The sequence below is a fragment of the Pinus tabuliformis genome, chromosome X, assembly GCF_031772625.1.
Source record: "Pinus tabuliformis cultivar Carrire ecotype Pingquan chromosome X, CPIR1, whole genome shotgun sequence".
NCBI classification, from domain to species: domain Eukaryota; kingdom Viridiplantae; phylum Streptophyta; class Pinopsida; order Pinales; family Pinaceae; genus Pinus; species Pinus tabuliformis.
Genome location: NC_142308.1, coordinates 1,072,366,116 through 1,072,381,368, shown reverse-complemented (window position 1 = coordinate 1,072,381,368; position 15,253 = coordinate 1,072,366,116).

Sequence of the window (15,253 nt, the reverse complement as noted above, 5' to 3'; positions counted from 1 at the left end):
GGGCTTGATGCTATAGGGAAGGCGAAATTGTTGGCTGACGTGAAGATCTAATCCTTGACTAAAGCTACATGACAGTGTATAACTATGGGTGTGGTGTTGTCAGTAGGTCCAACCGCTTCATGACCTTTTCTAAAATTCGGTTCTTTTGGCTGCCACTATCGACAATGAACTGTAGTAGAGAACCCTTCACCCACATCTGTGAGAGGAAAAGATGCTCCCCCTCCTAAGGATCTTTGAGCTAAATATTCTAGACCTTGATGGTGACAACGGTGGCATTGGGTTCTGCATCAATGATCCACTTCCCCTTGTCATTCCCCTTATCGAGTTTTGACTCAGAATGAGAACATGGATTGGACTCTGAAGCTTTCATCTCAGACACCAATGATTGCTTGACACGACACTCATTTGTGTTGTGAGTGGGGCTCTTGTGGAACTCACACCACTTTCATATGTCCTTCTTCATCTTCGTGGTGCCATTCTTTGCTTGCGACTTTGATGGGTTTTCTGGGTCACTCCACATTAGACCTATACTTTGTTATGTGGTTTGGGTGCATTCTTTCCTGCTTATGAATTGTAGATCTAAAGTTTTATTCTTTTGTTAAAATTTTTGTTCAATCTTGGTAGCATATCAGTATGTTGCTCGAAGCGCAGAGATGTAAATGAAATCCATTTCTTCTTGAATGTATTTGTGCATACAACTGTGGTACTTGAGCACCAGATGTCACTCAAAGTCTTTGATACCAAACTTTGTGCGTAGAGTATGAAAAATATTTGTGTTTTGATGCACATCTTGGTCCCTTTGCTGTCATAGTGTGGTCCACTGTATGTACTTGTCCTCATATCTCCCAACAAGGTAATACTATTCCTTGATAAAGTCTTAGAAAGAGTTCCAAGAGGGGGTGACTGTAAACATAGAGGGTTCCTCATCCCTTTTCTCACAATACGTTTCCCACCAGTCCTTGAAATGGGGGGAAACCTTAAGCAGTGCAAAAGTAATCTTCTTGTTATCGAAGAAACTATGGACTGAAAAATAACCTTCCAATAGAATCCACCATTTATCCAGATCATCTACAATGATTTGACCTTTGAATATAGGGATATCAAAGGTCACTTGTACCTTGAAGGGGGCCGTGCCTCTGAAGCGACCACTGGATGAAGATGCGTCACCGGTGGGTATATATCAAAGGATCTGGGCAAATTTGTTCATCATCTTATTCCCTTGCTGCTCGAGGGCTTCTTCGAGAAATAATTTGATATGATCTCATGATCCCTCTTCTTTATTTTCTTCTGCCATGGGAGGCCTTCGGTGTCAAAAAGGATAGTCGTGCAAAGCTCAACCATTTCAAGTCCCAACTCCTTATACCCTGACCTCATTGGGGACATGCACAAAAAAATAGAGAAATAGAAGATCACTATGATACCACTAATATGGATTTATGAAGGAATGAAATGAAATATAGATATAAACAAAATCATAAAGATACAAAGAAAACATAACTTTAATTCATTAATAACAAAGTACTAAAAACTTTTTAGATGCAAAATGGATATAAACTTGATAGCTTATCTTTGAGAAGAGATGTGGTGGCTACATGCCTTCTGAATTGTGTTACAATGAGGCTCGAACGCCTATTTATTATTGATAAATAATGGAAAATCCTAAACATCCAAAAACCTAACCTGGAGACGAAGCACCAAAAGTTTATGGGCCCCGTTGGGGTAAATTGGTACATCAGCTTCCTAGGGTCGTAAATTTGGCTTACGATCTCCATTTGACACATACAATACCTTGTTAGATAGATATATCCGAGGACTACAAATTTAACTTCAAATAGTGAAAGTTATAGTGGGTTTGGTCGTTTTCCAAAAACACATCGTTTAGGGCCTCAAACGGCTCCAGAAGTCGAGGACCCAAAAAACTGCCAAAAATAGTAAACTATGCTACAATTAAGGAAATTGAAAGAAACAATGGTGGGGATCCGAGTGGAACAATCAGATGGCCACCAATATCCACATGGATCACTAAATCACCATAATTCAACAAAGGAGGACGGGATAACCAAGACCTTTAACATATTTTCCTCGAGAGTCACCAATTATTCTTGCAAGATGATATTAATACTTTGATTGGAACTAATAATCAATATAGACAAAGAGGAAAAAACACAACAAGTAATGACCCTTTCTCACCACATGTTTTTCAAAGAAGTTTCTCAATGACCTGGAGTAAGACTCATAGTAATATTGGAGGGCAAAGGAAATGCACTAGTAATTTTTGAGGAAATGGAATGCCAAACTAGGCAGAAAAATAATTAGTTGAAAGTAAAACTATTGCTAAATAATTGGCTTGTGAAAAACCAATAGTTTTTGAAGAAGAATCTATTACCTTGCATGATGATGCATTTAACCAAAATTATAAAAAGCTAGAAATTTACCAAGTCCAAAATGATTTTCTTTCCACATTCAAGAGAATGATCTATGGTTCTTCTATACACTAGTTGTTGTCAAGAGAAGCTATATCTTTTCTCATTGGAAAATGATTTTTTTTTTTTTTTTAAGATGAGTCGAGTCATATCAAATATTTGTTATTTAAGGATAACCCTTTCTACCACTTTAGTATTTCTATGATAAATTCTTTATAGTCGAATTGTGTAGATAATATAGATTTGGGTTCACTTTTTCAATGAGAAAAGAAAAAAGCAATTCATCCCATTGCTTATGTGAGTTAAAGACATTAACGTTAAAAATATTTCTCACTTGGATGAATTTGTTTTTTACTTTGATTCTTTTAAGATGAAAGAAATTCATGAATTTTAAGATTTTGACCCATATGGTTTATTTTTGGCTCACATGTTTTCAATTGGCTATGGTTCATCTTTTACTAAATCAACATAATTCAATGGAGGAGGGATAACCAAAACCTTTAACAAATTTTCCTTGAGGGTCACCAATTACTCTTGCAAGATGATATTAACACTTTGATCGACACTAATGATCAATATTAACAAAGAGGAAAAACTACAATAGATATTTACCCTAGCTCACCATATGTTTTTAAAAGAAGTTTCTCAATGCCATGAAGTAAGTCTCATTGTAATATTGGAGATAAAAGGAAATGCATTATTGGAAGTGCTGGTGATGGAGGAGACATAGACCCTATTAAAAGGTATATTAAAAAATCACATGTTGTTTCATGAAGCTCAAAAAGGAAAAGAGATATTATTGAAAAGGAAAACCAAGAGGTTCAAGAATGTGAAGTTAATTTTGAGGAAATGGAAATTGATACTATGGCTGGAGTGCCCGACTTGGAAGAAAAACAATTAATTTAAAGTAAAACTACAACTGAAGAATTGGATTGTGACAAGCCAATAGTTTTTGAAGAAGAATCTATTACCTTGGATGATGATGCATTTAACCAAAATTCTAAAAAGATCGATATTTAAAAGGTCAACAAGAGGAATACAAAATTTGAAGAAAAATGGAACTCAAAAATAGACATGTTAGGGGTAAAACACTGTATACTATGAAGTTCCACTAGGCTACAGTGAATGATTTGAAGTACTCAACTATTGAATAAGAAAAATAGATTTCGATGTTGAAGAAAATAATAAAGGAGTTTTAAGATGCATAATTTCCTAAACCGTCATTCACTAAACCAAATCTACTATCTACTATTAAGTTGATAGATGTTTTTAAAGATACATCAGAATCAAATTCAAGGCTAAAAGGAGCTTCAAATTTAATGACTCGATTAGAAAGTATGTTTCATATAAAATAAACAAAAGAATTACTCTAATCCTTAAGGATTGGGAAATGACTACTAGCTCAAATAGTTCTTTTTTGAAAATTCTAAGTTAAGAAAATTTAAATGTTTATGAGAAATGATTGTTGAATGTGATGCTCTAAATACAAATATAAGTGATTTGGTTTTCAAGTTTGTTGATGTAACAAAGAATTTAGGGGTCCCACATCTAATAATGGATATAATATTAATTACAAAGAATTTAATGTAAGAACAATTAGACATTCTTGATATTTTATGGCCCAGTGAGTTTAACAACCTAATTGAATTCTTTCAAGAAGAAGTTGAAAAGTGGTTAATCCCCTTTGTTAACAAAAATAAAGATAAAGTAAAGATAATTCATTAACAATGCTTTGAATTGAATTAGGAAATCAAAGATGAGCTATTTGATCTCAATATCAAGCATAATTTAATGGTTGCACCATTACCAAAGTATGTCGAATAATAGTTGAAAAATGCTTTGGCTGGAGTAGTTGATCATGATTCTTAAGAAGTAATTACAATTATTAGGAAACCTTCGATTAACAATATATAAAGAAAATGTCAACCAGCAAATGAGAGAATTTTTTCCAACATAGTATGTCGAGTAACCATTTTGTTAATTTTTTTATTTTTTTTATTATTTTTATTTATTTTTAATTTAATTTAATTTTTTATTTATTTTATTTTATTTTTTTATTTATTTTATTTTTTATTTATTTTATTTTATTTTTTTTTTCAGCACGAAAAAGCTATATAGATATATTGTAATCAAAATAGAGAATATACAACATTATAGTTATGGGGCTATCGATCAGGTAAGAGATAAATGAACACATAAACCTCAGGGAGAAGGATATGTGTATCCAGGTCAAAAACTGTGCAAAGAGTGCTAGAGGAGAAAATATAGCAGCGGACATATTTACAGATAGACTTCGACGAGCCAATCCTAAGGCAAAAAAACCACATATATATGAAACATAAGATGGGGAACAAGAATCTTAATAGATTTGGCATCACATAATACCTTCTTCAGTTCTTCGTAGTTAGCAACTATACAACCTTTCTTTTTAAAGTCTTTGAATATCAAAGGTCGATTTATAATTGTGGCTTCTCTTTTATTTAACGTCTTTTCATATTTTTTATGGTCCGTGGGAGCCTCATCCTAATCCATTTGGACGAACCCATTTTATTTCTGGGATATTATAAACCTTTTCAAAAATATTTTGGATATTTAAAGCTCCCAGAGAACTATTCAGGGCACATAGACAATGCGATCTCAGACACTTTGAGTTTCAAGCATGAGATGTCAACTGTGCGTCTCTGCAAATCCATTATGAGTTTTAATTGAAAAATTATGTTGAGTTCTCTGCATATTTTGTCTTTTACTTTCCGCTTTCCAAATGATATGTTCTAATTTACTTTAGGTTATGCTGGAAATTGTGTGTTGTGAGACCCCTTATTTTACTCTTATAAAATATTGTATGATAATTACCATTATGAATGTTTATTTTCTTTGAGTAGGCTTGGTCCCATATCAAGCATTTTTGTATTAATTCTACTTATTCAAGAGGAGTACTGACGCAACAAAATAAGAAAGGAATTTCCACTTAATGTTATTTCCAAGAACTTGGATAGTTTTAGAGATCAACATTTTTGGTGATTATACTAGGGATTTAATCAAAATAAAAGGGTAGTTTTGTAGACTAGGAAATAAGTTAAATGACTTATCAAAATCTATTACAACCCCAAACATTGATTAGACTTGAATATTAGAGAAGCATCTTGTACCAATTATATAACTTGGCTTTGTCTACATAAATTTTTTGAAAGGAGCTCAAATGCACTTGGAAAGTCTTGACTCAACAAGAAGACTTTGTTGAAGTTGAAATATTAATAAGACTTTGGTTAAATATTGAATCTATAATCATATAAAGTATCCCTAACAAGTATAAAAAACAAGATTCTTTAACTCTTCAAGAAACCAAACCACAAAGTTCCACATCTCAAGCTTTGTTTGTAATATCAACGGAAGACCAAGAAGAACAAATAAATGAAATTCCCAATAATGAAAGAAAGAAGAATGACACACAAAGACCTAGATCTAGTCCCTTGGACTTATGAAGGGAACACCACTAGTTTCCCTATATTACTCAAGGTGTTCTTCCTATTTTTAGTGGAGATGGAATCATGAGTCCAAAAAGGCATCTAGATTAGTTTCTCACTATTTGTGACATTCATTTGATTGAGCATGATGGTGTTATGGTACAATTTTTTCTCCAAACTCTAATAGGTCTAGTGTGTGATTGGTACTTTTTTTTGTTGGCTTGGCCCATAGGGATTTGAACCTTGAACCTCATTGTTTACATAACACTTCATATCACGATGATTGCTAATTGAACTACACCCTATTGGCTATATGATTAATACCTTTTTTTCCCAGTAGGAATTATTAGTTATTCTAATGATATGGATGATGTATTTATTGTCAAATATGCTTAGCCTATTATATATCATACTCTTCTTACAATGTCCAGTCAAATACATCTTGAGAAAAATGAAAGAATTAGAGATTTCAATATGTGTTTCTTTAGAACTTTACAACAAATTCCTGAAGAGCAACACCCACATGATCCATTGATTTTCGAGTGTTACAAGAGTGAAATTTTAATAAAATGTAAATATGTAATAATAAACATAAATTGCAACTTTGGATGAAGTCATGAGAAGACAACTAAAATGGAAGAAGACACGTTGGATGGTAATGTTGACCCTAAAATTATTCTTGGAGCGATTCAAAGGCAAGTGTTAAGCTTGTATATATCAACTCAAGCTCCTTCTTCTTCTAGAGTTGTTGAATATTAGGGTGTAGGAATGGGAATTTTTCAAGGGAAACCCCCAAATGTGAGAAATATTCTTTTTCCTGAAGATATTCGAAGGACTCATCAAGATACAAAGATAGTGTAATTGAATAGAATGATAAGACAAATGAAAAATGAAATTATTCATTTAAGAAGAAATGATATGTTGTCCCGTAGCTTAATGATGCAAGGCCAATACCACAAAAATTTAGAGAAAGAGCTTACATGAATAAAAGAAAAGAAGAACATAGGAATTTAATTCCTTTAATACGATTTTTGTCCCTCGAGAGAAAAATAAAAAAGTAGATTCATTATCCATTAAATCCTCTCTTTTCAATCCAAATGATTCTCAAAATAATGATACCTTTCATGTCAAAACATTTTTTCACCCATTAGTACTAGATAATAAAGGCTATTGGCAAGTGTTTGAAAAATATTGAACATGTGGTAGATTTCCTCTCATATCTACAACCAACATCATCAAATGTTCCAATTAATGAAGCCAAACTATGGATCTCAACCAAAAAATATGTTGGTCTTTTATTAGTCTTCATAAGAGATTGATCAAACAAAGAAAAATAATGTAATTGATGAATCTTCCCTTAGGAAACTTCAAGACCCCTAGAAGATTAGCATTGCTACATCTAAGGCTCTAAAGTACCTAAATCTGGGTACTGGCTATACTGTTGAAGAAGTTGAACAATGCACCCTTCTCTTTAAATAAGTCCAGGATGTTTTTACATGGAGTTTTGATGATTTAAAGGAATGTGATGAGCCCATATTTCAACATACTATCCAATTCAAAGAAGTTTCCAAACCTTTTTGGAAAATATTAAGAGTGGTTATCCAAAGGTAAAATTGGAACTTGGAAAATTCAAGAAGGCTAGTATAATTTTCCCAATCAGGAATTTAGAATGGATCTCCAAGCTAGTGTTGTACAGAAAGAAAAATGGTGAGATTAAACTTTATGTATATTTTTGTGATATTTATCAAGCATCTACTAAAGATAATTACACACTTCCTAACATGGATATGTTGTCACAACAAATGACTGGTTCCACCTTAGTGTCCATGTTATATGGATTCTTAAGATGCATTAAGTGCTTTTTGTTGAAGTAGATAGACTCAAAACTACTTTTATTACACCATGGGGAGCATTAGCTTATGTTCGCATGCCTTTTGGATTGGAAAATGTTGGTGCCACATTTCATAGGGCCATGGAACATGCTGTCATTGATTTGATTGGAAAATTTATGGTTGATTTTCAAGATGGCCTAAATGTCCATTGAAATTTGAGAAAGCATCACCTAAAACCTCTTAGGTAATATTTTTAATGATGTAGAATGTGTGGCATATCTCTCAATCCTAAGAAATACTTATTTGCGGTTTTAGAAGGGAAGCTGCGAGGTCATATTATGAGTTAAGAAGGTGTTTATATTGATCCAGAGAGAGTTAAAGCCATAAATGACCTGAACCCTCATACATCTTGTAAAGGAGTACAATATTTCTTTGGAAAGATAATTTTTGTTTGAAGATTTGTCCTTTATTATGCTTCAATTGTGAAACCAATCAATAAGTTATTGAAGAAATATCAAACATTTGAATGAAATCCTAAAACTCAAATGGATTTTTCAAACACCAAGAAAATAATCACCACTACTCTTGTTCTAGTTTAGTCATGATTTCAAAAGGGAATTTGTATTGTATCATTTGCTTTAAAAGAAACTATTGTTTCCATACTTATAAGAATTAAAAGGGGAAGATCTTCCTACCTCTTTTAGGAGAAAAACTTTACTCGATTATGAATTGAAATATTCTACCATAGAAAATTGAGCTTTTTCTTTGGTTAAAGTTGTTGGTCATTTTAGAACTTATATCCTCAACACATATAATTACTTATGTGCCACAATACCCTATTAAGTTGTTTATTAATTAGCAATTCAGGGAAGTGATACAACAAATTGGTTGGAAAAACTTCAAGAACACAATATTGAAATTAAACCCCTCAAGGTCGTTAAAGGACACGTATTATGCAAGATAATTATTGGAACTGAAGCAATGAATATTAGCCCTCCTCATATAGATGATGATACTACACAGGATTTTCCCATATCAAGGTCTAAATGGTATAAAAACAATGTCTTTAATTTAAAATCAGGGCAATTTCTTGTTGGAATGTCTTCAAAACAATGAAGATCTCTAAAAACGAAGCACAATCAATATGTGATAGTTTTTGGAGTTTTTTTTAGAAGAAACCTTGATGGCATCCTATTAAGATGTTTATATATTTCAAAAGCCCATCAAATATTATAAGAATTGCATGGATTTTGTAGAGGACACTTTTTACCCTAGGTGATTGTTCACATAATTATCAGAGCTAGTTATTATTAACCAACTATTCTCAAAGATGCCTATGAAATGATAAGAAAATGCGTTCCTTGTCAATGGTCAAAATACTAAGAGGGGGTGAATCAATATTTCACTTTTCTTATAATTCAGTATCACAAAACATTGACCAATCACATCACATCAAAAGGATACAAGATCTATAAGAAACTTTTTATTTAACTCATGAAGGAAGCTACAACTTATGACTTTACTAGATACAACTAGAAGGGCTACAACCCTTGGTTTACCAACTCCGACTGGAAGGAGGTGACAAGCTCCTGAAGGAAGCTACAACCTCCTTGCCTAGACTCCACCCTGCCACCCTTTATAATAAAATTAATAAAATCCATTGGGATCCTGTATTAGGGATGGTGACCCAATTACAATAACATTCAAACACTACTATCTCTTTTATGTCATTTACAACTTCAGGTCCACATCTTTGTCATGTCCAATTCGCAAGTCGCTAAATTTCAATATGAAATCAGTAAAGATATTCTAAAATATACATTCATACAAAAGAAGGATTCCATTTAATATCTCAGGTCATCAATACTACAATATAAATTTAGGACTATATATGTGGTTCATTACTTACCGATATGCCCTGAATTTTTCCTCAACTTTGCTCCAATATCCTCTTCAATGGATGCTTGTATATGCTTAAGTCTATCTCAAATAGGGACTTTGAATAGACCTCAATTTATCTCAGATAAGGCCTTATAACAGTCATGGACAATGAACCTTTTCTACTTGAATTTTACCTCAGAAAGGAAAAGAAAAATATGCACTTATAATCCCAAAAATCATAGGCTAACCTACTTCATGATATGGCTTGGGTTTTCTTTAGATGGGGGTCAGATTATTCCTAAGAATAGACTTGATGGAAGCCAAAATTATGCTTCAGTAGGGCCACATTTTGATCGAGAAAAGGCCTATGATAAGATGTTAGGGACCTAAACTTTTCTAAGAAAAATTACCTCTAATCAGACTCATACTTTCCCTCAACAAACCTTAGACAAGCCTTAGATACAGATTAGCTCAGGAGCTCATATTGACTCAAAAATTTGGATTACTTCAGGAACTCATATTGCCTTAGAAAACAAGAGAAGGATGTTTCCAACACTTAGAAAAATTACCTTAATTTTTTGAATCACTTTTATTTTAATTCTCTTAATCATTAACCAAGTCTCATATAACAATCATGAGAGGTAAAACCCCGAGGGTTAGTTCAATTGGTCGAGTTATTGTTGCTAAAGCACCTGGATAATATGAGGTCACGTGGTCAAATCTCCTTGACACCCTCAATGTTAGGCTTTGCTAATAATTTGGCGGGATGTGATCCCTTTGCATGGATATTTTCTCGAAAAAAACAAAAAAAACAAAAACAAAACAATCATGAGAGATGCCCAATTTCCTTGTCAATGGTCGAAATACTAAGAGGGGGTGAATCAATATTTCACTTTTCTTATAATTCAGTATCAAAAAAAATTGACCAATCACATCACATCAAAAGGATATAAGATCTATAAGAAACTTTTTATTTAACTCATGAAGGAAGCTACAACTTATGAATTTACTAGATACAACTAGAAGTGCTACAACCCTTGGTTTACCAACTCCGACTAGAAGGAGGTGACAAGCTCCTGAAGGAAGCTACAACCTCCTTGCCTAGACTCCACCCTGCCACCCTTTATAATAAAATTAATAAAATCCATTGGGATCCTGTATTAGGGATGGTGACCCAATTACAATAACATTCAAACACTACTATCTCTTTTATGTCATTTACAACTTCAGGTCCGCATCTTTGTCATGTCCAATTTGCAAGTCACTAAATTTTAATATGAAATCAGTAAAGATCTTCTGAAATATACATTCATACAAAAGAAGGATTCCATTTAATATCTCAGGTCATCAATACTACAATATAAATTTAGGACTATATATGTGGTTCATTACTTACCGATATGCCCTGAATTTTTCCTCAACTTTGCTCCAATCTCCTCTTCAATGGATGCTTGTATATGCTTAAGTATGTCTCGAATAGGGACTTTGAATAGACCTCAATTTGTCTCAGATAAGGCCTTATAACAGTCATGGACAATGAACCTTTTCTACTTGAATTTTACCTCAGAAAGCAAAAGAAAAATATGCACTTATAATCCCAAAAATCATAGGCTAACCTACTTCATGATATGGCTTGGGTTTTCTTTAGATGGGGGTCAGATTATTCCTAGGAATAGACTTGAGGGAAGCCAAAATTATGCTTCAGTAGGGCCACATTTTGATTGAGAAAAGGCCTATGATAAGATGTCAGGGACCTAAATTTTTCTAAGAAAAATTACCTCTAATCAGACTCATACTTTCCCTCAACAAACCTTAGACAAGCCTTAGATACAGATTAGCTCAGGAGCTCATATTGCCTCAAAAATTTGGATTACTTCAGGAACTCATATTGCCTTAGAAAACAAGAGAAGGATGTTTCCAACACTTAGAAAAATTGCCTTAATTTTTTGAATCACTTTTATTTTAATTCTCTTAATCATTAACCAAGTCTCATATAACAATCATGAGAGGTAAAACCCCGAGGGTTAGTTCAATTGGTCGAGTTATTGTTGCTAAAGCACCTGGATAATATGAGGTCACGTGGTCAAATCTCCTTGACACCCTCGATGTTAGGCTTTGCTAATAATTTGGCGGGATGTGATCCCTTTGCATGGATATTTTCTCGAAAAAAACAAAAAAAACAAAAACAAAACAATCATGAGAGATGCCCAATTCTCTTTAGATTAGGGATGAAATTTATGAAATTATATAATGACAAATCATGAATTAGTTCATATATTATTTGGAGTTTAATGAAAATTAGTATAATTAGGTCATCTTGGGAGATTGTGCATAACTCTTTTTTGGAGAATCTAATTTCGATCAGACTGATAGTACATAAATTAAATAAATTTATTAGATAGATTTTACATATAAATATGTGTATGTTATTGGGTTCCTATTTTGACATGATTTTACATATAAATATGTGTATGTTATTGGGTTCCATATATTTGTCCATTCTCAAAATGGTTCCATATATTTGATGGCTACTCAAAATGGTTTTTATATTTTCGTAACTTGCTTCTAAAAAGTGTGGTGTTTTCTAATTTTTTGTAGCACAAAAACTTCTTGTAGCTACAGAAACTTGTAGGATACTAACTACAAAAACATATAACAAACAATTGGAGAGGTAATTTTTCCATGTCATTTAAAAATCAATGAAGATGAATAAAGAAAATATAAAACATGGATTTTGTGCAAAATGTGATTGTTTAGGTGAAACATAAGAAAAGTTATCAAAAATCACAAAATGGGGGATGTTTGGATGAGGTTTCAGTCTGATCGAAATTAACATTAAACTCCAATTTCGATCAGACTTCTCCAAATACCACTTCTCGATTGTACATAACCTTCTTTGTTTCTAAACGCCTTCAATATTGTAGATATTTGTGTACATTTTATGTTCTCACCATTGTATATTTTCAAGTTTTTTTAAGAATTCATTTGCATGTACTACCTATACAGGGTTAGAACCTATATTTAGTATTAGAGCCATTTTGGCTTCAAGGGGATGCCTTTATGCTAAGGGGTTTTGCTCGGGCATGTGGACTTAGATATTTTCCGAATTGATTCTCATGGTGAAATGAAATGGCGAACAATGGAGAGATAGAGATGGAGAAATCCAACAATCAGATTTTTGAGTTGTGGAAGCTCAAGATGGGGGATTTGTTGTGGATAAATATTAGTGGATCATTGTGGATTTAGGTACTAAACCAATGACAATGTCGACAAAACACCAGACCAAGTTGGATTGAAATGCAAAGAGCACAATACGGTTGTATGTCTCAGATTTAGTATTCCTAAATATTTTAGGATAAACTACAACAAAATATTTGTGGGAAAAGTTAAGGACTTTGTATTAGTCTAAGTCCCTGGTAAATAAATTGTTCCTGTGGAAGAAGTTGTATAACCTGAGGATGCAGGTTGGAGACTTGGTGATAGAGCATATGAACACCTTCAATGATATGGAACGTTAGTTATTATCAGTTGATATTAAGATTTGAGATGATGATAAGTCCATCAGTCTATTATATTTTCCATCTGACTCATGGGATAGTATGGTTGTTGCCATAAGTAGTAATGAAACTACCTTGAAATTTGATGAAGTAGTCTCATCCTTTTTGTCGAAGGAGGTGAGATAGAAAAATATAGAGAGTCAAAATGGATATGCCTTGTCTGTAAGAGGATTTTCCTAGAACAAAAATAAAAATAAGTCCTCAAATGGGGGATCTATTTCTAGAGGGAGATATAAATATCCAAGAAAATTTGTAAAGGTATGTTGGAAATGCAGAATAGAAGGTGATCTGAAATGGGGGTTTGATAACTTGTTATGCTTACAAGAACATCCCACTCAGTTAAATAAATGATCTAGCTTATATATGACATTTGCGGAATTAAATACTTGAAACAGGTGTATGCTTTCTTTTAACTGTTTAAGTGATTTAAGTCCATTTGTTTCTGCTGATATTAAACACATATAACAGCCATATAATGCAGAAAATGAAAAACCACACATAACATTAAATTTAATCTAGGAGTTCACCCGAATATCGTGGGCTACGTCTCCTTGAGCTTTTTTCATCTTGACTTGGCTCTTTGAGATTATGGTAAAGTTTCTTTTACAAGTTCCACACTTAACTCCAAAGGTTATTGAACTGAGCCAATGGGCTTAGAATACCATCTATATCCCTGTCATGGCTGTCATCACTCTGCAAACAGATCTAAGCTTCCTAAGACTTGATTCCTTCAATCAGTGCTCTGAGCTACCTTGAGCTTCTTGATGGCACTAACTCCTTTAAAATTCTCCAACTGTCACTAAAACCTCATCCACTATCTAAAGCACATACCAGACACCGAGAATAGACTGATCATTTTCTCAAAACGAGCACTGCATCCCCAAACTAGGCCTTCCTCCACGGTTGGCACTAGGCTGCCTGAAACTTCCCTGTAGCATCTCGGCCTTTAGAAGTCTCAAAATGCTTCTGCAAATCCCTGCAATGGATTCAGAAGGATCATTACAGTTAGGAATGATTGTTGGTTTGCTGAGAACGAGTACTAGTAGCTCCTACAACTGCCTCCAACTCCTGGTGGCCCTGAGCTCCAAAATCTCCCTGGATGAAAATCTCTATGAAGATGACTTCCTCAGCTTCTCTAGACTATTCCATTGGCTTCAAAAGGCTCCAATTAGCCTAGTTAGCCTCTTGTTTCACTCCCTCGTTGGGTGTGGAGCCTGATTATCTTTTGTATTCAAAGGTATCGCCGCATTGGACCCCAGTTCATATTGGGGTGACAACGTAACCCGTAAAATATTGGCTGCAGGGGGTCCAGGGGGGGGGCCAGCGCCCCCGAAGCTAAAAATAGATGTATAATTGCCTTGTAAAATGTCGTAATTTTGTAGTAAACCTGGGCCGTTCATTAGGCGGAGATCTGATGGTAGAAGTTATGTTTAATTTAGGGTTTTTTTTCCCTAGAAGGCAACCCCTCGCTATATATGAGGGAATTGTATTGCATCTATGTAGATCTGTATTCTGAATGAGGAAGAGAGAGGAGATTGAGAGCGAAGAGGGAATTACAACGGATCTGTTGTAGGTTGTATCTCTTCAGTTTGCTGGATAATATAAAAGGAAGGACTGGCTGTTTCTCCGTGGATGTAGCCCAAACTAGGTGAACCACGTATATCTGTGTCTCTCTTGTTTTATGCGTTTTCTGTGTTTATATTTCTGCAATATTTTATGTGTTCCATTGCTCTGTAATATATAATTTTCTAACAACTGGTATCATAGCCAAAGGTCTATTTGGTTGATAAACTCGCAGAGAGAAGGGTTCCTGGTTCGAGTGGGAGCAATGGCTGAAGATGGTAGGTTAGGGTCGAAAAATTTAACGGCCAAAACTACCAGCTATGGAAGATGAAAATGGAAGATTATCTGTATCAGAGGGATCTGTACCAACCATTGAGTGGAAAGGCAAAGAAGCCGACGAGTATGACTGAAACAGAATGGGATATTCTCGACAGAAAGGCACTTGGAACAATACGACTATGCCTAGAGGAGTCAGTAGCGTTTAATATTTTAAAGGAAATGACAACAGAGGGTTTAATGTCGACATTGGCCAA